At 43.0% G+C, this 24,731-nt stretch overlaps 1 protein-coding gene and 1 long non-coding RNA gene across 2 annotated transcripts in view; both read left to right on the top strand.

The window, feature by feature from the left end:
- Positions 1–24,731, top strand: part of CPA6 (carboxypeptidase A6) — a 241,128-nt gene that overhangs the window by 18,692 nt on the left and 197,705 nt on the right. The gene's annotated exons all lie outside the window — the stretch shown is intronic.
- Positions 2,458–24,042, top strand: LOC121001228. Its single transcript, XR_005779007.1, has 4 exons — positions 2,458–2,471; positions 11,811–11,818; positions 15,306–15,310; positions 23,919–24,042. It is a non-coding gene; the product is annotated as an uncharacterized LOC121001228 (long non-coding RNA).

Genomic DNA, 24,731 nt, shown 5'->3' with positions numbered 1-24,731 from the left:
GGACATTGAACCCAGAGCACTCTGAATCAAGTTTTCATTAAGAATATCTCTGTAAATTGCTCCATTTAGATTTCCCTCCACTCTGACCAGTCTCCCTGTCACAGTCACTGAATTACACCCCCACAGTATGACGCTGCTACCACCATGCTTTACTGTAGTAGGTATAGCATTGGGCAGGTGATGAGCAGTGCCTGGTTTCTTCAAGGCATGACGCTTAGAATTGAGGCCAAAATGTACAATCTTGAGTTCATCAGACTAGAGAATCTTGTTTCTCACTGTCTCAGTTGCTGTTTTGCTTTCATGGGTCTTTTACTAAGGAGAGGCTTCTTTCTGGCCACTCTTGGTTTTTCCAAACTTCTTCCAATTAAGATTTAGAGAGGCCACTGTGCTATTGGGAACTTACAGTGCAGCAGAAGATTTTTGTACCCTTCTCCAGATCTGTGCCTCCTCACAATCCTGTCTCTGAGCTTCACAGGCAGTTCTTTCCATCTCATGGTTTGCTCTTATATGCATTGTTAGCTATGAGACCTTATATAGACAGTGGAGCGTCTTTCCAAATCACGTCCAATCAACTGAAATTAGCACATGTAGAAACATCTCAAAAATGATCAAGAGAAATGAGAGACCCCCAGAGCTAAATTTTAAGTGTCATAGCAAAGGGTCTAAAAATGTTAGTGTTTCCTTTTTAATACATTTGCAAAAATTTCTTTTTTATTTTATCATTATGGGGTATTGACATCCGTGTGAATTCTGGCACGGAACAGCTGGCCCTTGATAGAACAGCACCATCCTGGGTCATTATGCGGACAATAATAGGACATGTTCTATCTTTGAACAGAAATGGAAAAACGGAAATACGGAAACGGAAGGCATACCTTCCGTCTTTTTTGTGGATCTATTGAAATGAATGAGTAAGGGCTAAAATTGAATTGTGCCGAAACATGTAGACCTGCATTCTTGTACCTGGATTTTATATCGATTATCGAATGAAAGCCTTTGGATTACCACAACCACAAGCTGGACAAAACCTCTTTTTCTTCATATAACAAGAATAGGCAGTTATATTAATGGCTGTCCGTGCCATTCCGCAAATTGAGGAACGCACAGGGACGCCATCCGTGTTTTGCGGATGCGCTATTTGCGGACCGCAAAACGCACAACGGTCGTGTGCATGTAGCCTTAAGTAAACTACTGTGACATAAAAACAAAATATCCGGCAGTGTTGGATTTTTTTGCAATTTGATTGTCACAGTCGCAGAAAACGTGCAAGTCAGGCTGCAGCTCCATTCGTTCCTATGGCAGTCACACTACATCTGTCACCATGTAGACCTACTCTAATGTACAGTATGTACCATAAAATTAACAGTTGAAGTAAACAAAACAAAAAAGGATCCTGTAACAACGCTTTCAGATTCAAACGTCCAAATGACGCGTTTTCGGGACCTGCCACTTTCTAATATAATGGATTGGAGTATCTGTTCACATTGACAATAGGTGTATGCAATTTGGTGCACAGTATATCTAACAACTTTCTATAGCCTGGCATTTTAAAGTCTAGATATCCTGAGAATCTGGCATACAGCAAAAATAGTCCTAGGCCAGATGGACAAGAATTTACTTTGTTTTTAACCCTTTCTTGCGGCATTTCAGAAGTTTGCAGAAAGTCTTAGGCCTCTTTCACACGGGCGTCATTTTTTTTTGCCCGGATAAGAGGCGGGTGCGTTGCGGGAAAATGCGCGATTTTTCAGCGCGAGTGCAAAACATTGTAATGCGTTTGCACGCGCGTGAGAAAAATCGGCATGTTTGGTACCCAAACCCGAACTTCTTCACAGAAGTTCGGGCTTGGGATCGGTGTTCTGTAGATTGTATTATTTTCCCTTATAACATATTTATAAGGGAAAATAATAGCATTCTTAATACAGAATGCTTATTAAAATAGGGCTGGAGGGGTTAAAAAAATAAAAAATTATTTAACTCACCTTAATCCACTTGATCGCGCAGCCGGCATCTCTTCTTTGCTGTGCACAGGAATAGGACCTTTGATGACATCACGTCACTGTGCTCATCACATGGTCCAATCACATGGTTCAACACCATGGTAAAGGAACCATGTGATTGGATCATGTGATGTGACGTCACCACAGGTCCTTAGCCGGCAGCTTAACATTACAGAAGAAGACAGAGATCCGCAACTACGCGATCAAGTGGACTCGGTGAGTTAATTTTTTTTTTTTAACCCCTCCATCACTATTTTACTTTGCATTCTGTATTCAGAATGCTATTATTTTCCCTTATAACCATGTTATAAGGGAAAATAATACAGATCGGGTCTCCAGCCCGATCGTCACCTAGCAACCATGCGTGAAAATCGCACCGCATCCGCACTTGCTTGCGGATGCTTGCGATTTTCACACGGCCCCATTTACTTCTATGCCCGTGAGCAGGCCATATGTCTCGCAGCGGCATGGATCGTGCGCACGGGAGTACAGAGCATCATAGGTTACTATGATGCTGTGTGCGTCGGGCCGCCCGCGGGGCTATTGTCCCACACTCATAATATCATATTAGTGTAGGACAATAGTCGGCCCGATGTTATGATGCTGTGCGCTCCTGTGCGCACGATGTATGCTGCTCCGGGACATATGACCCGCTCACGGACCGTATGTCAAGGAGGGCATACGGTCGTGTTCATGAGCCCTTACTTTGTGAAATTTAGTGCCATCAAAAAGGGTGAGGTAAAAACTTTTAATTATGTACAGAGGAGCAACTAGAAACATAAACTGGTGAAAATTCTGCGCGGGTGCAATGCGTGAGGTGAACGCATTGCACCCGCACTGAATCCGGACCCATTCACTTCAATGGGGCTGTTCAGATGCATCACTTGTGCGTTGCGTGAAAATCGCAGCATGTTCTATATTCTGCGTTTTTCACGCAACGCAGGCCCCTATAGAAATTAATGGGTCTGCGTGAAAATCGCAAGCATCCGCAAGCAAGTGCGGATGCGGTGCAATTTTCACGCATGGTTGCTAGGAGATGGTGAGCCCGGTGACGTCAGCGCAGGTCCTGCTGAATAAAGATAGAAGATTTCAGGATGAGGTGAATTAACACCTAACCCAAACCCGAATTTCAGTGAAGAAGTCCGGGTTCGGGTCTGGGTACCACAGTCAGTTTTTTATCACGCGCGTGCAAAATGCATTGCACTCGCGCGATAAAAACTGAACATCGGAACGCAATCGCAGTCAAAACTGACTGCAATTGCATACCTACTCGCACGATTTTCCCTGATCACAGACGCAACGCATCCGGACCTAATCCGGAACGCTCGTCTGCAAAGGGGCCTTACAGTATGCTACAACTTGTAATCAGCAGATCTATTTCTCCCTTTCCATTCTGTAGAAAGTCCATTATTTGTAGACACAATAGATATTTCGGCTGATAACACTAGTGCAGCGATCTACAGTCAGAGCCATGGCGTTATAAGCAGAATCTAGATCTCATTGCTGACAGCTCTCACTACCTGCAGTCTCTTCTGAATACAGTATTGTGTGCAGTCCGCACAGTGAGCGGTCACTTTCCCACACAGATTAGTACAGTGTGATGATACACAATGCTATGTACACATAGAAGTACACGGGGGGGGAGATTTATCAAAACTGGTGTAAACTAAAACTGACTGAAAAGAATGGCATGGTATTAAACAAGCAGGAGCTGCTCAAACCCACATGCAGTTGTGCATATATACAGGGGAGCAAATCCTGCACTTGTGGCCCGTTGCTAACGACGATCCCCAGCAAAAATGCATACAGTGGAGGATGCCCGCAGCGGACCACAAGTACTACAATAGACATCCTACACAAGATAGCAATTATGTGGATGTGATAATCAATATAGCAATATAACAATATAATAATAGACAGGTGCACTCTGCAGTCTAACTAAACCCTCAAACTGATTTTAAAATTGAGAGATTAGTCAACATATCTTACGGTGGAGGACATGTCTGAGCCCAAGCACCGCGCCAAGGTTTCTCAAGTAGCTCGGACCTAACACTCACCTACCTGTGCCATATGGGCAATACCAGGAGCCAGTGGGCGAATTACAGGAGCGTAAGGTCCGACTTATAGCCAACTCACCAGTTACCTCCAGCATGTAACCATGCTTGCAGTGGGAGGAGGGAGGAGTCTGCGAGTCCCACTCAAGACTGGCTGATATGGCCCAGGCCTCGCAGGTGCACCTAAATGTAGCCTGTAGATCAGACCTGGGCAAACTACGGCCCGCGGGCCGTATACGGCCCGGCGGACCTTTTAATCCGGCCCCCGGCATTTTTGTTGCCGCCGCCGGCCCTGTAACAGCACGGAGTCACTGTCCGGAGTGAGGAGGGGGCGGGGCCCGCGGCCGCTCTGCGCTCCGCTCTGCTGCCTGGCCTGCCTGTCTCTTTAACAGAGCAGACCAGTGGCTGCTGGAGCGTGATGCAGCTGCCGCACAGGCAGAAAGAGGAAGGAGGCGGAGCCCCAGCCAGCAGCCACAGCCAAAGCCAAGCAACTAACAGAACTTACAGGTATTTGGTGGGGGTGGGGGGGGCTCATATAGGACAGGGGGACAGTGTGTGCTTTCCTGCCTGCTACTACATCACCCCCCCCCCCCCAGGAATTGTGGGGGTCATTAAGGGTTGGACTTGCTGCTGATGTTGAGTGTGCCAGTGTGTGTGTGTCCGTCCCTGTGTGTGTGTGTCTGTCCCTTTGTGTGTGTGTGTGTGTGTGTCCGTCCCTGTGTGTGTGTCTGTCCCTTTGTGTGTGTGTGTGTGTCTATCCCTGTGTGTGTGTGTTTGTCCCTTTGTGTGTGTGTGTGTGTGTCCATCCCTGTGTGTGTGTGTGTTTGTCCCTTTGTGTGTGTGTCCCCGTCCCTGTGTGTGTCCGTCCGTGTGTGTCTGTCCCTTTGTGTGTGTCCGTCCCTTTGTGTGTGTGTGAGTGTGTCTGTCCCTTTGTGTGTGTCCCCGTCCCTGTGTGTATGTCTCTCCCTGTGTGTATCACCTTGCCCACAGTGTTCCTATGTCTTGACGCAGCTGCTTCAGAACGTTCTGTGTGGGGAAGAAGATGGAAGAGGAGGCAGCGCCAGCATGGAGTCTGTGCGATAGACACAGGGAGGCACACTAAGGACGAAGGTAACACTTCCACATGATCTACACTAGTGTTATCTGTGGTTTTACATAGGACTGCAGGTAACACTACTACATTATTTAGCACTAGTGTTATCTGTGGTTTTACATAGGACTGCAGGTAACACTACCACAAGGTTAGCTCACACAGGGCGCCTGAACACCTAAGGCCGGCCCTGGCTGCGCACCCCAGCGCCAAGGGATGACGTCACTGATGTAATATGCCTCTTATATGTGGAGAGCGGTGATGTCACAGATGTAATATATTACTTATAAGTGATATATTACATCAGTGACATCACCACTCTCCACACATAAGTAATATATTACATCAGTGACATCACTGCTGTCCACATATACCGGTAAGTAATACATTACATCAGTGACATCACCGCTCATCACATATATGTGGAGAGCGGTGATGTCACTGATGTAATATATCGCCTATATGTGGACAGCGGTGATGTCACTGATGTAATATAACATTATATGTGGAGAGCGGTGATGTCACTGATGTAAAATATCACTTATATGTGGAGAGCGGTGATGTCACTGATGTAATATAACATTCTATGTGGAGAGTGTTCATGTCACTGATGCAATACAGCGCTCCAGATGGCGACCAAAATGGTCGCCAATGCGCCTTAAAATTTGCAGATGGCGACAAGACTTGTCATAGGCTACAGGCCTGAGGTCTATTTGGTAGTGAAATCCCAGCGCAGGCAGGCATGATGATGTCATCACGCCCGCCTGTGCCAGGACGCGGTGATTTTATGCAGTATTGAGTTTAGCCTTTTGGCCCGGCCCTCCAAAATATTTTCAGTTTCTCATGTGGCCCCATCGAAAAAATAATTGCCCACCCCTGCTGTAGATGGAAAGCAGGCACATTTAAATTGGAGTTTATACACCTCCAAGCATCTCTATAAATACAAACTGAAAAGAATGGCGTGGTATTAAACAAGCAGGAAGTGCTCAAACCCACATGCAGTTGTGCATATATACAGGGGAGCAAATTCTGCACTTGTGGCCCGTTGCTAATGGCGATCCCCAGCAAAAATAGAACTGGCTTAGTTGCCCATAGCAACCAATCAGATTCCTCCTTTCATTTTCCAGTGAAGCTGTGAAAAATTAAAAGGTGGAATCTGATTGGTTGCTAAGGGCAACTAAGCAAGTTCTACTTTACACCAGTTTGCTAAATTACATATATATATATACACAGTTGCAAGAAAAAGTATCTGAACCCTTTGGAATTATATGGATTTCTGCACAAATTGGTCATAAAATGTGATCTGATCTTCATCTAAGTCACAACAATAGACAATCACAGTCTGCTCAAACTAATAACACACAGAGAATTAAATGTTACCATGTTTTTATTGAACACACCATGTAAACATTCACAGTGCAGGTGGAAAAAGTATGTGAACCCTTGGATTTAATAACTGGTTGAACCTCCTTTGGCAGCAATAACTTCAACCAAACGTTTCCTGTAGTTGCAGATCAGACGTGCACAACGGTCAGGAGTAATTCTTGACCATTCCTCTTTACAGAACTGTTTCAGTTCAGCAATATTCTTGGGATGTCTGGTGTGAATCGCTTTCTTGAGGTCATGCCACAGCATCTCAATCGGGTTGAGGTCAGGACTCTGACTGGGCCACTCCAGAAGGTGTATTTTCTTCTAAGCCATTCTGTTGTTGATTTACCTGTTGCAACACCCTTCTTCTGTTGAGCTTCAGCTGGTGGACAGATGGCCTTAAGTTCTCCTGCAAAATGTCTTGATAAACTTGGGAATTCATTTTTCCTTCGATGATAGCATTTTTCCTTCGATGATAGCAATTTGATGTTGGTGTGCTGTGCCTCTTTTTCTCCCCACATAGTGTTTCTTCTAAACAACTCAACTTTGGTTTCATCTGTCCACAGAATATTTTGCCAGTACTGCTGTGGAACATCCAGGTGCTCTTGTGCAAACTGTAAATGTGCAGCAATGTTTTTTTTGGACAGCAGCGGCTTCCTCTGTGGTATCCTCCCATGAAATCCATTCTTGTTTAGTGTTTTACGTATCGTAGATTCACTAACAGGGATGTTAGCATATGCCAGAGACTTTTGTAAGTCTTTAGCTGACACTCTAGGATTCTTCTTCACCTCATTGAGCAGTCTGCGCTGTGCTCTTGCAGTCATCTTTACAGGACGGCCACTCCTAGGGAGAGTAGCAGCAGTGCTGAACTTTATCCATTTATAGACAATTTGTCTTACCGTGGACTGATGAACAGCAAGGCTTTTGGAGATACTTTTATAACCCTTTCCAGCTTTATGCAAGTCAACAATTCTTAATCGTAGGTCTTCTGAGAGCTCTTTTGTGTGAGGCATTATTCATATTAGGTAATGCTTCTTGTGAAAAGCAAACCCAGAACTGGTGTGTGTTTTTTATAGGCAAGGGCAGCTGTAACCAACACCTCCAATCTCATCTCATTGATTGAACTCCAGTTGGCTGACACCTCACTCCAATTAGCTCTTGGACATGTTATTAGTCTAGGGGTTCACATACTTTTTCTACCTGCACTGTGAATGTTTACATGATGTGTTCAATAAAAACATGGTAACATTTAATTGTTTGTGTGTTATTAGTTTTAGCAGACTGTGATTGTCTATTGTTGTGACTTAGATGAAGATCAGATCGCATTTTATGACCAATTTGTGCAGAAATATATATAATTCCAAAGGGTTCACATACTTTTTCTTGCAACTGTATATATACAGTTGTGTTCAAAATAAAAGCAGTGCGTTTAAAAAAGTGAATAAAGCTCAAAATCCTTCTAATAGTTTCTATTTCCATACACACAAATGCATTGGGAACACTACACATTCTATTCCAAATCAAAACATGAAGAAAAATATATAAAATTTGTGTTGTTCCTCTAAAAAAATTGAAGAAAAGGGAATATTAGACTGTTCAAAAAAATAGCAGTGTTTGTATTCTTCTTTACAAACTCAAACATTCACTATATAAACTGAAATTTTTTTGAAGATTTTGCTTTCCTTTGAATCACTTAACTAATATTTAGTTGTATAACCGCTGTTTCTGAGAACTGCTGGACATCTGTGTTGCATGGAGTCAACCAACTTCTGGCCCCTGTGAACAGGTATTCCAGCCCAGGATGATTGGACTACATTCCACGGTTCTTCTCTATTTCTTGGTTTTGCCTCAGAAACTGCATTTTTTATGTCACCCCACAAGTTTTCTATTGGATTAAGATCCGGGGATTGGGCTGACCACTCCATAACGTCAATCTTGTTGGTCTGGAACCAAGATGTTGCAAGTTTACTGGTGTGTTTGGGGTCGTTGTCTTGTTGGAACACCAATTTCAAGGGCATTTCCTCTTCAGCATAAAGCCTCATCCACACGTCTGTGAAACACGGACCGTGTGATACCGGCCTGGATTTCTTCTGAGTGCAGGAGTGCATTGGTTGCTATGACGCAGTGCACTTCCTGCTGCCGCCGCAGTACAGTAGTACGCTGTTATGATCTATATGACGCCGTGCGCTCCTGCACTCAGAAGAAATCCAGGCCGGTATCACACGGTCCGTGTTTCACGGACGTGTGCATGAGGCTTAAGGCAGCATGACCTCTTCAAGTATTCTGATGTATTCAAACTGATCCCTGGTATGCGATAAATAGGCCCAACACCGTAGTATGAGAAACATCCCCATATCATGATGCTTGCGCCACCATGCTTCACTGTCTTCACAGTTTACTGTGGCTTGAATTCAGTGTTTGGGGGTCGTCAGACAAACTGTCTCCGGCCACTAGACCCAAAAAGAACAATCTTACTTTCATCAGTCCACAAAATGTCTCTTTAGGCCAGTCACTGTGCTCTTTGGCAACAGTGAGACTTTGCGGGAGCTTCTTGCAGATTTCTTGGCTTCACATAGGACTCTTCTAATTGTAACAGTAGTCACAGGTAACTTAAGACCATTTTTTGATCTTCCTGGAGCTGATTGTTGGCTGAGTCCTTGCTATTTTTGCTATTCTTCTATCCATTCGAATGGTAGTTTTTCCCTTTCTTCCACGTCTTTCAGGTTTTGGTTGCCTTTTAAAGCATTTGCTATCATTTTAGCTGAGCAGCCTATCATTTTCTGCACTTCATTATATGTTTTCCCCTCTCCAATCAACTTTTTAATCAAGGTACGCTGTTCTTCTGAACAATGTCTGGAACGATCCAATTTCCTCAGAATCTCAGAGAGAAGTGCACTGTAAGGCCTCATGCACACGACCGTGCCGTTTTCTGCGGTCCGCAAACCGCAGATCCGAAAAATATGGAAGCCGCCCGTGTGCCTTACGCAATTTGCGGAACGGAACGGGCGGCCCATTGTAGAAATGCCTATTCTTGTCCGCCAAACGGACAAGAATAAGACATGCTATATTTTTTTTGCGGGGCCACGGAACGGTGCAACGGATGCGGACAGCACACTGAGTGCTGTCCGCATCTTTTGCGGCCCCATTGAAGTGAATGGGTCCGCACCTGAGCCGCAAAAAATGCGGCTCGGATGCGGATCACAAAAACGGTCGTGTGCATTAGGCCTAACTAGCATGTACAACATTTGCTGCCTTCCTTTCTTAAATAAGGGCAATAATTGCCAGCTGTTTTTCAAAGAATGAATGACCTCACTCATTGAACTTCACACTGCTATTATTTTGAACATGCCCCTTTCAATTAGTGATTCAATTACACAGAGTCAGCAGCATGCATGTCATGACTGTTTGGGCTGTTGGATTTCTATTACTCTACTACACCTGCTAGTAAATTATTTGCCACTGTTTTTTCTACCAAAAACAGTGATTGATCAGGTTAGTGATGTCTGACTGCTATTATTTTGAACACAACTGTATATGTGTGTGTGTGTAAAAAAAAAAAATGTCCGCACTCTCAAACACTTTATTCATTCCTGTGGTCGCAATGTTTTCAGCTCATTCACAGAGTCTCTTTTCAAGCTATGAGCTAAAATGTTGCGACTAGTGTTGAGTGAACTTGTGTTTCCAGTTCGGCGTACAAAGTTCAGGTTATCTCAGAATTCTGTTATGGATTCCGCTACCACGGAACATAAGGGTCCATTCACACGTCCGCAACTGTTTTGCAGTCCACAAATTGCGTATCCGCAAAACACAAACACCAGCCATGTAAGTTCCACATTTTGCGGACCGCACATGGCCGGCACTATGATAGAAATGTCCTATTCTTGTCCGCAGCCACAGAGAAAAATAGGCATGCTCTATATTTTTTTTTGTGGGGCACGGAATGGAGGTGCAGACATGGTGTGCTGTCCGCATCTTTTGCGGATTCATTGAAAATGAATGGGTCCGCACCCCTTCCGCAAAATTGCAAAATGGATGCGGACTCATAATGCGGATGTGTGAATGAACCCTTGGTTATGGTCCGTGATAGCAGAATCCATAACGGAATTGTTACATAATCCAAACCTGAATCTTGTACGTCAAACTTGAAATACAAGTTCGCTCATCCCTAGTTGTAACCACAGGGGTGAATAAAGTGTTTTTTTTTCACTAATTTTTTGTGAAAGTGCTGCCATTTTCTTAAATTCTTATATTGTCCTGGATTTGTTGCCGGATCCATTGGCCTGCACCTCTATATTTATATTTGGCCTGATGTGCTGCTATTGTTATATATGTAACAATGCGGGCACCGGCCGTGTGCGTCCCGCATTAATTGGTCCGCAATCCGGAGCTACGGTGCGGAAAGGAGGCACGGAACCTCATGGAAGCACTACGTGCTTCCGTGGTGTTTGTCTGTGCCTCCGCACCACAAAAATATAGAAATTGTTCTATTTTTTTTTACGGTGCAGATGGATCATGGACCCATTCAAGTTGAATGGGCCCCGATCAGTCCCGACTGCCGCACGGATGTTGCCCGTGCATTGGGGACCGCAAATCGCGGTCCCCAATCCATGGAAAGGCCACACAACGGCCGTATGCATGAGGCAAGGTAACAAAAAAATGGCTGTTCTGTTCTGTCATAACGATGCAGCGATACCCATGTCTATTTTTTAAATGTTATTTTGGATTTACACAATAAAAAAAAAATTGAAAAAAAAAAATTATGTTTTTGTGTTTCCATTTTATGAAAGCCAGATTTTTTTATTTTTTGCGCGATTGTCTTTAGGGGCTTATTTTTTGGGGCAACTATGACTTTTTCATTGCTTGGTATTACATTTTTTGTGATGTAAGTTGATAAAAAATGGGAGGTTTTTCAAATTCTTTTATTTAATTGTTTTTATGGCGTTCACCAGACTGGTTGGGTCACATGATTCTTTTATAGAGCAGGTCATTACAGACGCGGCGATACCAAACATGTTTGTTGTTTTAAATTTTTTTTTATTTTCAACCAATTATTTGTGTGGATGTACGAAGAAGTCCCTTTTTTTTAACTTTTTTTTTCACTTTTTCTTTTACACTTTTTGGACTCAGACCCTCTTGGTTCTTGAAGATCCAGTGGGTCTGATGGCTCTACAGTTCACTGCAGTACACTGTATAGTGTACAGCAGTATATTTTCATTCACAGTAAGCCTGATCAGGCTCCTGTTAAAGCCTGATCAGACTTAGATATACTATGGCAAGCTGGACGCCTGTGAAGGCGTTCAGTTGCCATGGTAACCATCAGGACGCTGCCACAGCAGCGCAGAAGCCCGATGGGGAGGGAGGGAGCTACCTCAGTTTATCCTTCAAGCATCGGCCGGTGCCACAGCAGAGCAGCGGCTTGATGGTTAGCCCCTCTATACAGCGGTCCCTAACGACCGCAGCATGGAAGGGGTTAAATGTCCAGCCGATGTCGGTTGTTTCAAGCAGAGTCTCAATTGTATTGTTACAGCTGGCACTCTGCTCACTGCTCGGCCATTCTGAAAGGGGGGACAGCAAGCTTGGTAGGGGGGTTTTGTGCTGCAGCATCCTATCATCCTAAACGGCATCCTACCATCCTAAACGGGGGGGGGGGGGGGGTTGCATGTGGCTGCCAGCAGCCTTGAGGGAGAGGGGGGCAGGGGTTGCCTGTGTAAGCCCACAGCCTTGAGAAGGGGGGCAGGATGGATGGAGCACCACTGCTCTGGCCATCCTGAAGGGGAAGGCGTGACTTAAACACAGATGGCCATCCTGAACAGAGGGCGGCATGTTCCCCACATTAACCCTTCAAGCATTGGGATGCTGCCACTATATGTTACAGCTGACAGTCTGCACTGTTCTGCCATCCTTAAGGGGGGAGGAGGAGGGATAGGGAGACAGGCGCGCTCCCATGTGGAGACAGGAGGAGTTACAGAAAATCAGTCAAATGACGGATTCTCTGTAAACTCACTGAGAGATAGCACAGCAGGCTGTAGAACAAAAAATAAAAAATAAAAATAAAGACAACCAATTGGAGAAATGATTTTCTCCACAAAATAAATAAATTAGTGTAAAATAATTTTCATATCCTTTAAGCACGGTAGGGAAGACTGGAAGACACAATGAAGAGGACAGGATAGAGTGGCACAGAACTGAGCAGGAGGCGGAAGAGGAGGGACTTGTCATTCAGAATAAGTCTGCACAGAGTTCAGTCTCAGTCAGTCCAAAGTATTTAGAAATGAACTCAGTTTGAGGAAGTCAGAAGTGACAGATTTTTGTTGATATCCAAACTTTCTTGCCAAGTAGGTGCCTTTTGCTGCCTGGCATCAGGAAACGTGTTCAGCACAAAATATATTCAAGATAAATGGCTGCAGTTTTTCTTTTCAAACCTGGATCATGTGATTCCCCAAACCTTTTTGAATTCGGGAGTTATGGAATAGAACAGAGTTCCTGCTGTCCAAATAATGATCAATAAATGATGAATATTGCTTAGGCAGATGTGACAGAAAGCGCTAACAGGTCAGACTAGTCTGTAGAGATCTGGATGCAAAACCTAAATGACAAAGCTTTAAAAGTTAGTGGTCTATCCCATCTGTGATTAGTCCTCCTACACTTGTTGGATTTTATATATTTTTTTTGCCCTCTACCCCACTAATGGAACATGCATACGCTTGCATAGTGGACCCATGTACTGTACATACTCAAACACATGCACACATATACAAACTGTGGCACACATACACACAGAACCAAGCTCAGAAATCAGGTTAACCCTTGCAATTATAAGTTTTAGCCATTACACCTCCCAGTCTGATCTGAGCAATAGTAAGTCATGCTGAGACTCTTAATTACACTGTAGAAATATGAGTGTATACAGTACTGATTGTGACGCGCCAGAACCGCAGGGGCGACACGTGAGGTGCACGGTGGGCCGATGAGGGGCCAGTGATAATACAGTTCATCGGTTTACTCACGGTTAGCAGAAAGCCTCCCTGGGCCAGCAGCACAGTGATGAGGAAGACAGCATGAAATCCTCCGGGGCACACTCTGTGGTAGGGAAGCACCAGCCTAGATGGAGGTTGAGGTGCCCTTGATGACAGCGGTGTTTAGGGTGCTTGTGGCGGCTGGGTCCCTTGGTGGTATTTGTCGTGACGCCAGTACAGTCTATGGTGGTACAACCAGTTGTAGAAATATTGAAGAATGAAGTAGACAGTGGTAGGATACAACTCATATCAGAATACAGTCTCTAGTTATCTAGAGGAATTCTGTTGATCCACTGTTAATAGGTTTTGCTAGGTTCTGACTCAGGCTGTGGTTCAGTAGTTCTTACTGGTAGGTGACTTTGCTTCAAGGTCCCTTTTAAACCACAGTAATTTGGTGAGGCTGCCTGTGACTAAAGAATCCTTCACCTGGATTCCCAAAAGTCTTTGATGCCTGGGTAGTGGCTATTATCCTTTGGTCTTAAGTCTTTCCTTTCTTTGTCCCTTCTTGGGCTAGACTTTACCTGAGCAGTTGTGTGCTTGATCTGCACTCTCTCAAAACTAACTACAGACTGACTACTGATCAGACCTGAGCTGGGCTAGATGTCCCAGAGTGGTGCTATCCCCATCTAGTGGTGGGATGTATAAAATACACTTGACCAGCCTATGAACAGGGATACAACAGGTGTTGTAATGCAAAATGACATGCAACACGGTAATACAGTTTAAAGTTATTTTGCAGTTCCCACATGTCCTGAGTGGGACGCTGCACTGATTAGATGAAATCATAAGCTGAATAAACAGTTATATCCAGTGACTTACAGGAGGCATTCTAGCAAATTATTTTTCTCCTTCCATTTCTTCTTCATTTAGCCCAGAGCACAATGACGACTTCCTCCATCCATTACTGGTCTCTCAGAGATTACCGCTTAGAAGTCTTCGGCTCATTTCTTTTATACATTTCCACATTTTATACTAAGACAAATTCCTCATAGTACCACATGCCATTCCCTCTGAATATAATACATCCACACATTGTGCCCTTGAAAATAATTCTGCCACATACTGTGCCACAAAAAACAATATTGCTACACTTAGTGCCCCCCGAAAATAAGTGCTATCATAGTGCCCTGTGTAAATGCAGCGAACCCAGGAGGAGCCAATGCAGAAGATGGGAGTGGTAGTGATTCTGGCCACAACAATTTATCATGGTGGCTATCCTCTCAACGTTGCTCCATAGAGCCAGGGCAGTGACAGGAGGGAGCACTCTTTCTTCCCTTGGGGAAAACCTTGGATCTGGGGCTCCTGCCTGATGGTAGATGGGTTGCCTGTGATGTTTATTGTCTGTATGGGTGCAAGGCAGGGTGTGTGGAGTGCAAAGGCTAGCGTATAGTGTACGAGGCAGAAACCTAGGCCAAAGGTAGAAGAATAAACATCTCTTCATTCAAGTGCAAATGGAGTAGTAGTACATCCAGTTATAGTAGACACAGTTCCAACTGTACACAGTGTGATTCTCTTCTCAGATAGTGATGTATGGATTTAGGCAAGGATGGGATTCATAGCCCTCTTTCCTCTCTATCTAGCTAGCAGTAAAGTCTATGCAGCTTTTGGTAGCATGTTACCCTACTGGCTCCAATGCTCAGCCATGTAAATTCTAAGTTCTCTAGTTCTCTCCTTTGTCTTTGTCCATCTCTCCTGTAGATAATGCAGAGATCGGTGAGCCTCTGTAGCTTTTGGGTCTTAAAGGTGTAGTCTAATCTCACCATTACTAAGGTGAGATGAGACAAAGTTCTGACCACCTCCTGGCTGGGAAACAGCAGAACACTCCTGCGCTCTGCTGTTTCAGTAGCTCTGAATGCCATGCATGAGAACTACTGAAACAGCGTAGCACAACAAGCTATACTGTCTCCCTAACTCAGAAACAGCATAGTTTGTTGTGCTACACTGTTTCAGTAGTTCTCATGCATGGCAATCAGAGCTACTGAAACAGCAGAGCACCTGAGCGCTCCACTGTTTCCCAGCCAGGAGGTGGTCGGGAGGGCGATTTAAAAAGAGGGAGCATAAGGCACATCTTCCTCTCTCTACTCCTAATAACTAACTGAGCTGGGGGAGGATCCTGGATCCTAGTCCAACCTCCTACAAGGGCTGAGCCAGGATTGCAATCCATACATAGCTATACTGGGTACACATTACCTGACAATATATAACAGTATATGATATAACAATACATTAAATAACAAACCATTTGCAGATACCCCCTGCTCTGGGGTACTGCCTAAATATGTGGCATCATAATGCCTCATGTAAATAAGTGACATCCTTGAAAAAAGTACCATCCAGCTTCTAGAGAAGTTTGCCCCCTTTCTTGTCCTGCTAGCACCACTGCTTCAAGACTGTTTAATTCTCAGTAAGTAAACGCTTGTCTCCCAGTACTGGCACAGCAGCCAGGAGAAGACAGCATGTCTGTAATACTCGGCCAACTGAGCATTAAAGAAAATTGTGGACCTGTTTCTAAAATAAAGCAGCATCTGCTGGGAAAGTGTGTGGTTTCCTCCAAGTCTGACTGGATGCAGCATACTAAACAAGCTGATGTCTATACAACCTTTACTACAATATTCATCTAAATAACCAATTTCATCACACCAATTTTTTTTTTTATAATGTCTTTTATTTTTCACATTACAAAATACATATAGCAAAATATACAATGTATGCATCATAATTCCCATACATATAAAAAAAAACAATACCAAAAAGGCACACTAACCCTTATTCCCCCAATCTGTAGAAGTGTATCTTGTATGTGTGGGTTGTCTTTATTAATTTCATTGATGCCTTTTTAATATTTATTCTATTTTGTTAAGTTATCTAATACCTACTTAAACTGTACCTACTGATGTTGGATCTTTAACCAACCAGGAGTAACGTATTACCTTTTCAGCTGCTAATAGTGTCAGGGTGGGTTATCCCAGGTATTAGTGTTGTTATAATGAGAAGTACTCTCTTTTGATCTGTATTCCCTATCTTTTATGAAATTTAGTACATTTTTCCAGTAGCTCAGGCATGTCCAAAGCATCAGAACAGGTGCACATTTGGGATATTGCACTTGAGGCATTTATTCTTATAGTTGGGGATATATTTTCCCTTCGGTATATGGAAAAAGCGATAAGCCCTATGAATGACTTTGAATCACATTTCCCACCACTTTTCTGAAGATGTGTCTGTGCCTTTTGGGTTTAGTCTTTTGGTTAACCTAACATGGATTTCATGCTCTGAGATGACTGAGCTCATTTTTTCCATGTCTCCATAGTATCCATTTGTTGGTTTCGGCTGACCCACTTAAATATTACAATATTTCCCCTGGCTAGGGATGTGCAGTAAAAGCAATGGAGTCGGCACTCGAATATGTGGTGTACATGGAAGGGACAGATTCACTGTCTTTTTCAATAACAAAGATCACAGCACTTTCGCCAATTTCAAATGCTTTATTTATTATGTTATAGCAATAAGATGCATTTTGGCCTAACCTGAACCATCCTCAGCTATAGTGCAGTGAACAAAAATAAATCACCAATTTAAAGGCACTAAAAGCACCTCAGAAGTCAGATGCTGGAACCTGCGAAAGCAGGGTAAACACCATGTCACAGAATGAGTATTCAGAGGAATTAACGGTTCACTGATATTTAACAAATAAGAAACAATAAATAACATTCAACAGTGCTGTTTCCATACCAGTATTAATCATCATTTACAAAACATTCTAAAATCATAACAAGCCTTCAAATGCCAAGTATCAATCCAGCGGTATTCTACTGTGTACATCCATATCAGATGGTAGACCTATCTGGGCTACTTCATATTCTGTGTTTAAGCCCCTAGATTAATGGGTCTGCAGTGCATGTAACCAAATACCCCCCCTTCCTACGTAATAAAAGCTACTTAATATCATCACCTCTGGATGTTCTACCTGCTCATATATTTAGTATTTTGAGTGGGCCCTGTGTTTCTTGTGAGGAAAATGGTAAGGGATAGAAAGGAGGAAACTGGCTCAACGTAATGTGGACTTAGGCCTCATGCACACGACCGTTTTTCGGCTCCGCATCCGAGCCGCAGTTTTGGCGGCTCGGGTGCGGACCTATTCACTTCAATGGGGCAGCAAAAGATGCGGACAGCACTCCGTGTGCTGTCCGCATCCGTTGCTCCGTTCCGAGGCCCCGCAAAGAAAATATAGCATGTCCTATTCTTGTCCGTTTTGCGGACAAGAATAGGCATTTCTACAATGGGCCACCCGTTCAGTTCTGAAAATTGCGGAAAGCAAACGGGCGGCTTCCGTTTTTTGCGGATCCGTGGTTTGCAGACCGCAAAAAACGTAACGGTCGTGTGCAGGAGGCCTTATGCTTACTTTTGTGGTCCGTTTCCCCACCATACAAGAGTCCACATGGGCATCTAATAATATAGATGACGTTCATGGACAAGTGTAGTAGCCGATAGCTTAAAAAAAGTTTTGGGAAAAAAAGCATTCAAGTAGCAAAAAAAATTACAAACCTTTCTTGGCAAGAAGAAAGACTCTATCTGACTATTATATTGGCACTTTTATTTTAAGCCAAGACTTTAGAAGAGAAGGATCTAGGGGTTCTGATATCAGGTAGCTTCAAAATGAGTGCACAGTGTGGGCAGGCAGCAGGGAAAGCATGTAGGATGCTTAGCTGTAGAGCTAGAGGTATAACCAGTAGGAAGAGAGAGATTGTGATCCCAGTATAAAGACCACTAGTGATACCACATCTGGAATCCTGTGGCCAGTTCTGGAGACCCCACCTACAAAAATTTTATATGATAATATGGAATGGGTGTAAAGCAGAAAACATATCAGAATAGAACTGATAGAATTTAGGGGGAGATTTATCAAACTGGTGTAACGTACAACTGCCTTAGTTGCCCATAGCAACCAATCATATTCCACCTTTCATTTTTCACAGATCCTTTGGAAAATGAAAGATGGATTCTGATTGGTTGCTATGGGCAACTAAGCCAGTTCTAATTTACACCAGTTTGATAAATCTCTCTTAATCTGTATAGCCTTGAGGAAAGAAGAGCAAGACCCTTGATTCCACGGGATTAAACAGAGCCTGTATGTCTCTCCAATAGGTCTATCATCTGATATGGATATACACAGTAGAATACCGCTGGATTGATACAGGGTGGCCCGCGAAAAAGTAGCCCGCCTTTAGCCATAGTATGACAAGATGAATGAGCAAGAGGATTGTTTCTTTTTTATTACAAAAGATGCTGAAAGTGGTCCCTGTTTAAGTCGAATTATGTTGGCTGATACTGCTTGTGATGCTGTGGATAGTGTGTGTGTGACGTTTTCCTGAGTTCATCCAGAGGATGTGGATTGTTAGCGGACACTTTCTGTTTTAAATTTCCCCACAGATAAAAATCTCATGTGGACAAGTCATGTTGTCCCATCTTGCTGAAAATAGTGAGACATTTTTTCTTCTGCAGCATCACCGCTGAAGAGAGCTGCAAGCAGTATCAGCCAACATAATCTGACATGCCCAAATATGCATAGACGTGAGCGGGGACCACATTTAGCATCTTTTGTGACTTATGGGTAATTTAAAAAAAACAATCCACTTGCTCGTTCATCTTGTCATACTATCACTGGAGTCGGGCTACTTTTTCGTGGCCACCCTGTACTTGGTATTTGAAGGCTCGTTATGATGATTTTAGAATGTTTTGTAAATATTGAATAATACTGTTATGGAAACAACACTGGTAAATGCTATTTATTGTTTCTTATTTTTAAGACATCACTGAACTGCTAATTCCTCTGAAAACACATTTTGTGACATGGTGTTTACTCTGGTTGCCGATGTGCCAGCATCTGACTTCATTCTGAGGTGCCTTTAGTGGAAGGCTTAGAACGGGCCGAAACACGTCCTATTGTTACTGTCCACATAATAAAGTAAGCATTTGACATAAGTGCTGGCATTTCTGTTATTGTTGGGTCTAACAGTATAGATTCTACATAGAGGGATCATCCTTATCAGGGTGGGCAGGCTGCTGTAGGCCAGTGTCGTGAAACTGCAACTCCCAGCATGCCCACTTGCTCTGCTCTTTTCAGAAGTCCCATAAAAATGAATGGAATATGCTGGGAATTGTAGTTTCACAACAGCTGTAGTGCCGAAGGTTGCTGACCCCTGGTCTAGGGGCTAGGGTTTTCTTTTCTCTGTATATAAATGCACTTTTTGTATCGTATTATTGCGGCAGTTTTTCGATGTATTATGCCATTAAAGTTTACATTTTATGGGTGCTGCTGCTTAAATTATGTCCCCTTTCAGTTAGAGTTAATTTGATATAGGGGAAATATAATTTACAGACAACTGATAACTTCTTTAACTTTGTAACCTGTAAAGATGCTATATTTTTCAAGAATGTAGAATTGTTACTCGTATATTAATACACTGATCTTAAAGATAAGACTATATCAGGCATGGCCAACCTGCGGCTCTCCAGCTGTTGTAAAACTACAACTCCCACCATGCCCTGCTGTAGGCTGATAGCTGTAGACTGTCTGGGCATGATGGAAGTTGTAGTTTTGCAACAGCTGGAGAGCCTCAGGTTGGCCATCCCTGGACTATATCATCAGCAAATCTGTATATGCACACTTCCCTCTTCACCAGCAGATGCCTTCTATCTCCACCACATTCTGTGTATATGAAGAATGTGGTTCCAAGACTATTTACCCCTTCTCGACCACCCCACGTAAATTTATAATGGCAGTCGGGCATTTAAAAATGGTGCCCACTTCAAAGCGGAGCAGGCACCATAGCATCCGGGTGCCTGCTCTTTAAAACAGCAGGCACCAGAGGTTATGCCGGTCACAAACTTTTAACCCTTCATATGCTGTAGTCAAATGTGACCACAGCATCTGGATGCTCTAAAACCCAGAAGCACACTCTTCCGGGTGTGCTGCGGCGAGGATCAGGGGAGCCGGGAGCTAATGAATCTAATGAATGTTTGTTATAGTTCCCTGTGGGAACTTAAAAAAAATGTTTAAAAAAAATGTTTAGAAAAATATAAATAAAAAATAAAAATTCAAATCACCCCTCTTTCCCAAAAATGTAAATAAAAATATGTAAACCAAAAAAAAAATACGGATCATGGCCATTTCCGCATGCAAAAATGCCCGTACTATTGAGATCTAAAAAGTTTTCCATATGGCAAACAGTGAAATGGGGAAAAAAAAAGATTTGCCGTTTTTGGAAAGAATGTAATAAAAAGTGATCAAAAAGTCATACACACCCAAAAATGGTATGATTGAAAAGTACAGATCGTTCTCTAAATTATGAGCCCTCACACAGCTCCATGCACATAACTACAAAAAAGTTATGGGGGTCAGAATATGGCGATGAAAAAAAAAATGTCATAATTTTTTTTCTTTCAGTATTAAAAATGCAAGAAAAACTATGGAGAATGGAGTAGCGGAATGGTGTTTTTTTTTATTAAGAAGTAACGGCTTTGGGAGGGCTGTAAACAACAGTAAAAATAGTAAACAGTAAAAAAACAGAAACGGAAAAAGGAAAAATCACCCAGTCTTGGGGTTAAATACCAATGGGGATGCTGAGCAGTAATGTCCGGTACCCTTCTTCAGACTGAATACATTGGAAAGTAGTCCTTGTGTAATTATTTGAGCTTCAGGTGAATGATACATAACCATGCAATATACACTGCGTGCAGAATTATTAGGCAAATGAGTATTTTGACCACATCATCCTCTTTATGCATGTTGTCTTACTCCAAGCTGTATAGGCTCGAAAGCCTACTACCAATTAAGCATATTAGGTGATGTGCATCTCTGTAATGAGAAGGGGTGTGGTCTAATGACATTAACACCCTATATTAGGTGTGCATAATTATTAGGCAACTTCCTTTCCTTTGGCAAAATGGGTCAAAAGAAGGACTTGACAGGCTCAGAAAAGTCAAAAATAGTGAGATATCTTGCAGAGGGATGCAGCACTCTTAAAATTGCAAAGCTTCTGAAGCGTGATCATCGAACAATCAAGCGTTTCATTCAAAATAGTCAACAGGGTCGCAAGAAGCGTGTGGAAAAACCAAGGCGCAAAATAACTGCCCATGAACTGAGAAAAGTCAAGCGTGCAGCTGCCAAGATGCCACTTGCCACCAGTTTGGCCATATTTCAGAGCTGCAACATCACTGGAGTGCCCAAAAGCACAAGGTGTGCAATACTCAGAGACATGGCCAAGGTAAGAAAGGCTGAAAGACGACCACCACTGAACAAGACACACAAGCTGAAACGTCAAGACTGGGCCAAGAAATATCTCAAGACTGATTTTTCTAAGGTTTTATGGACTGATGAAATTAGAGTGAGTCTTGATGGGCCAGATGGATGGGCCCGTGGCTGGATTGGTAAAGGGCAGAGAGCTCCAGTCCGACTCAGACGCCAGCAAGGTGGAGGTGGAGTACTGGTTTGGGCTGGTATCATCAAAGATGAGCTTGTGGGGCCTTTTCGGGTTGAGGAGGGAGTCAAGCTCAACTCCCAGTCCTACTGCCAGTTTCTGGAAGACACCTTCTTCAAGCAGTGGTACAGGAAGAAGTCTGCATCCTTCAAGAAAAACATGATTTTCATGCAGGACAATGCTCCATCACACGCGTCCAAGTACTCCACAGCGTGGCTGGCAAGAAAGGGTATAAAAGAAGAAAATCTAATGACATGGCCTCCTTGTTCACCTGATCTGAACCCCATTGAGAACCTGTGGTCCATCATCAAATGTGAGATTTACAAGGAGGGAAAACAGTACACCTCTCTGAACAGTGTCTGGGAGGCTGTGGTTGCTGCTGCACGCAATGTTGATGGTGAACAGATCAAAACACTGACAGAATCCATGGATGGCAGGCTTTTGAGTGTCCTTGCAAAGAAAGGTGGCTATATTGGTCACTGATTTGTTTTTGTTTTGTTTTTGAATTTCAGAAATGTATATTTGTGAATGTTGAGATGTTATATTGGTTTCACTGGTAAAAATAAATAATTGAAATGGGTATATATTAGTTTTTTGTTAAGTTGCCTAATAATTATGCACAGTAATAGTCACCTGCACACACAGATATCCCCCTAAAATAGCTAAAACTAAAAACTACTTCCAAAAATATTCAGCTTTGATATTAATGAGTTTTTTGGGTTCATTGAGAACATGGTTGTTGTTCAATAATAAAATTAATCCTCAAAAATACAACTTGCCTAATAATTCTGCACTCCCTGTACAAATGCCTATAGTTATTATTGTGCCCCTCTACTCTTCTCCAAATGGCATTGTGACCTCCCTAGTGTTGTCAGTATGTATGTGATGCTTTAAAGAGGACCTTTCATGGGTCCAGACATTATAAAATTTGTAGCAGGTAATGTAGGGCATAAATCAGGGATCTAATAGCGCTTCTCCATTCACCCGCTGTGCCCCTGTTAAATTCTCCCGCCTGGTATGCTAACTAATAGCATCGGTACAGGGATCTCAATGGGCATCTTCTTCTCCCTGGCTGTAGTGCGGTCCAATCACAAATGGAGAAAAAAAATCTTCTATATCCACATTGTTGAAGGAGTACAGTTGTTTCTAGTATTTAAAGTTTTCTTCATTAAAGTTGGATTGGTTTCAATGCTGCCAGTCTCATCTTTGAAGGCCGTTATTGCCTTGATTTGTATTAAGCATTTAATTATATTATCTAACCTTTTGCCATATTTGTTGCCATACAGTACTGTGCAAAGGTTTTAGGCAGGTGTGCTACAAAGTAAGAATGCTTCAAAAATAGAAGTGAAAAATGAAGTAATGAAGTATATATGCTGCTTAATAAAAAATAAAAAAAAATAAGGATTTGTTTAAAAATGGAGGGGGGTGAAATTAAATATTTGCTTACAGGTAGCTGCTTTTGAGGTCTGTACTCGAGCACCTTCACTTCTGACACAGCTCCTGTCTTCTCTCTTCGTGTCTCTCAGGTGCCCTGCTTGTCCCTATTCTATACAACACACACACCATTCTTCTTTGGAATCCTAGCCTTTCCATTCACTCTCCCTGTCAATAAGCTTGATTGATTGATTTCTGACTGTCCCTGATTGATTTTTGACTCTCTCTCTGTCTGACTCCCTAAGATCGTTTTCCTGGCAGACACGGGCAGACCCAACCACCCTCATTCACAGCCCAGCACAGAATGGCATTCTGCTTGCTCTGCTAGGGCACCTCTCTGCCTGCTGCAGCATTGAATTGCTCATCCAGGCTGTCTGTCAGCCTGGGAGCCAATCAGAACAAGCCCCCCCCCCCCCACACTTCCTCTCAGGGTCATGTGAGAACCCTTCTTCTTCCTCCCTAGTGCTTTTTTTCTCACCAAGATCACGAGTTCTGCCTGCGTCATCATGTGACACGATACATGATCATGTGATGGATATGTAACGTGACGTCGCTCGTCACATTCGTGCGGCCCATTTCTTGTGAGAGTTCAAAATTAAAGTGCATTTAACAATCTAGTTACTATCTGGTTGGAGCATTATGATTCGTGTTTGTGAGTGTATATAGTGTGAGTCCTGCAGTGATGACGCCACCCCCAGAAGAAGATTCGCCAAAATGTGTGTCGGGGTTGGCGCCATCCCGGAGGAGACACATTATGGGTAACTGATTCCTGTCCTGCATATATCTAGTCATTGTCACTTATTGCACTCACACTTTATCTTTGTTTCCTATTTTCTGTGGACAGATATGAACTGTTTCCATTGGGTTCTCCTCTGGTTGATGTTGCCTTTTCCCTGCACCTATACTTGTTTTTAACTTATGAATTTATTTATTTATCAATAAAATGAATATCGATAATAAGGACACAGTGACTTTGAACCAGCTATACCGGAATGTCTGATCTCCTGTAGTTCAGATTGTACAGTACAAACACAAGGCAATAAAATGAAAAGAAAGTTTCGGAGCTGAATAAATGATAAACTGGCAAGAATTCCTTTTCACACTCTTCTTGGCGTATGGGTAGTCTTTCTTACTACCTTCTGGCACCATAAGTGTCGGTCACAAATGAACAGCATTTCTCTCACCACCAGCTCTGTGAGAAGGTCTGTTAGACGTTCTTCGCTACCTCTTGCATGATGTTCTTTGTTTTGGTTTCACTTTGTCATCTCCTTTCCTTCTCCCAGCTGTCATCTATT

This window comes from Bufo bufo, chromosome 5 (assembly GCF_905171765.1).
Source record: "Bufo bufo chromosome 5, aBufBuf1.1, whole genome shotgun sequence".
NCBI lineage: Eukaryota > Metazoa > Chordata > Amphibia > Anura > Bufonidae > Bufo > Bufo bufo.
This window is presented reverse-complemented; position numbering and strand designations above follow the sequence as displayed.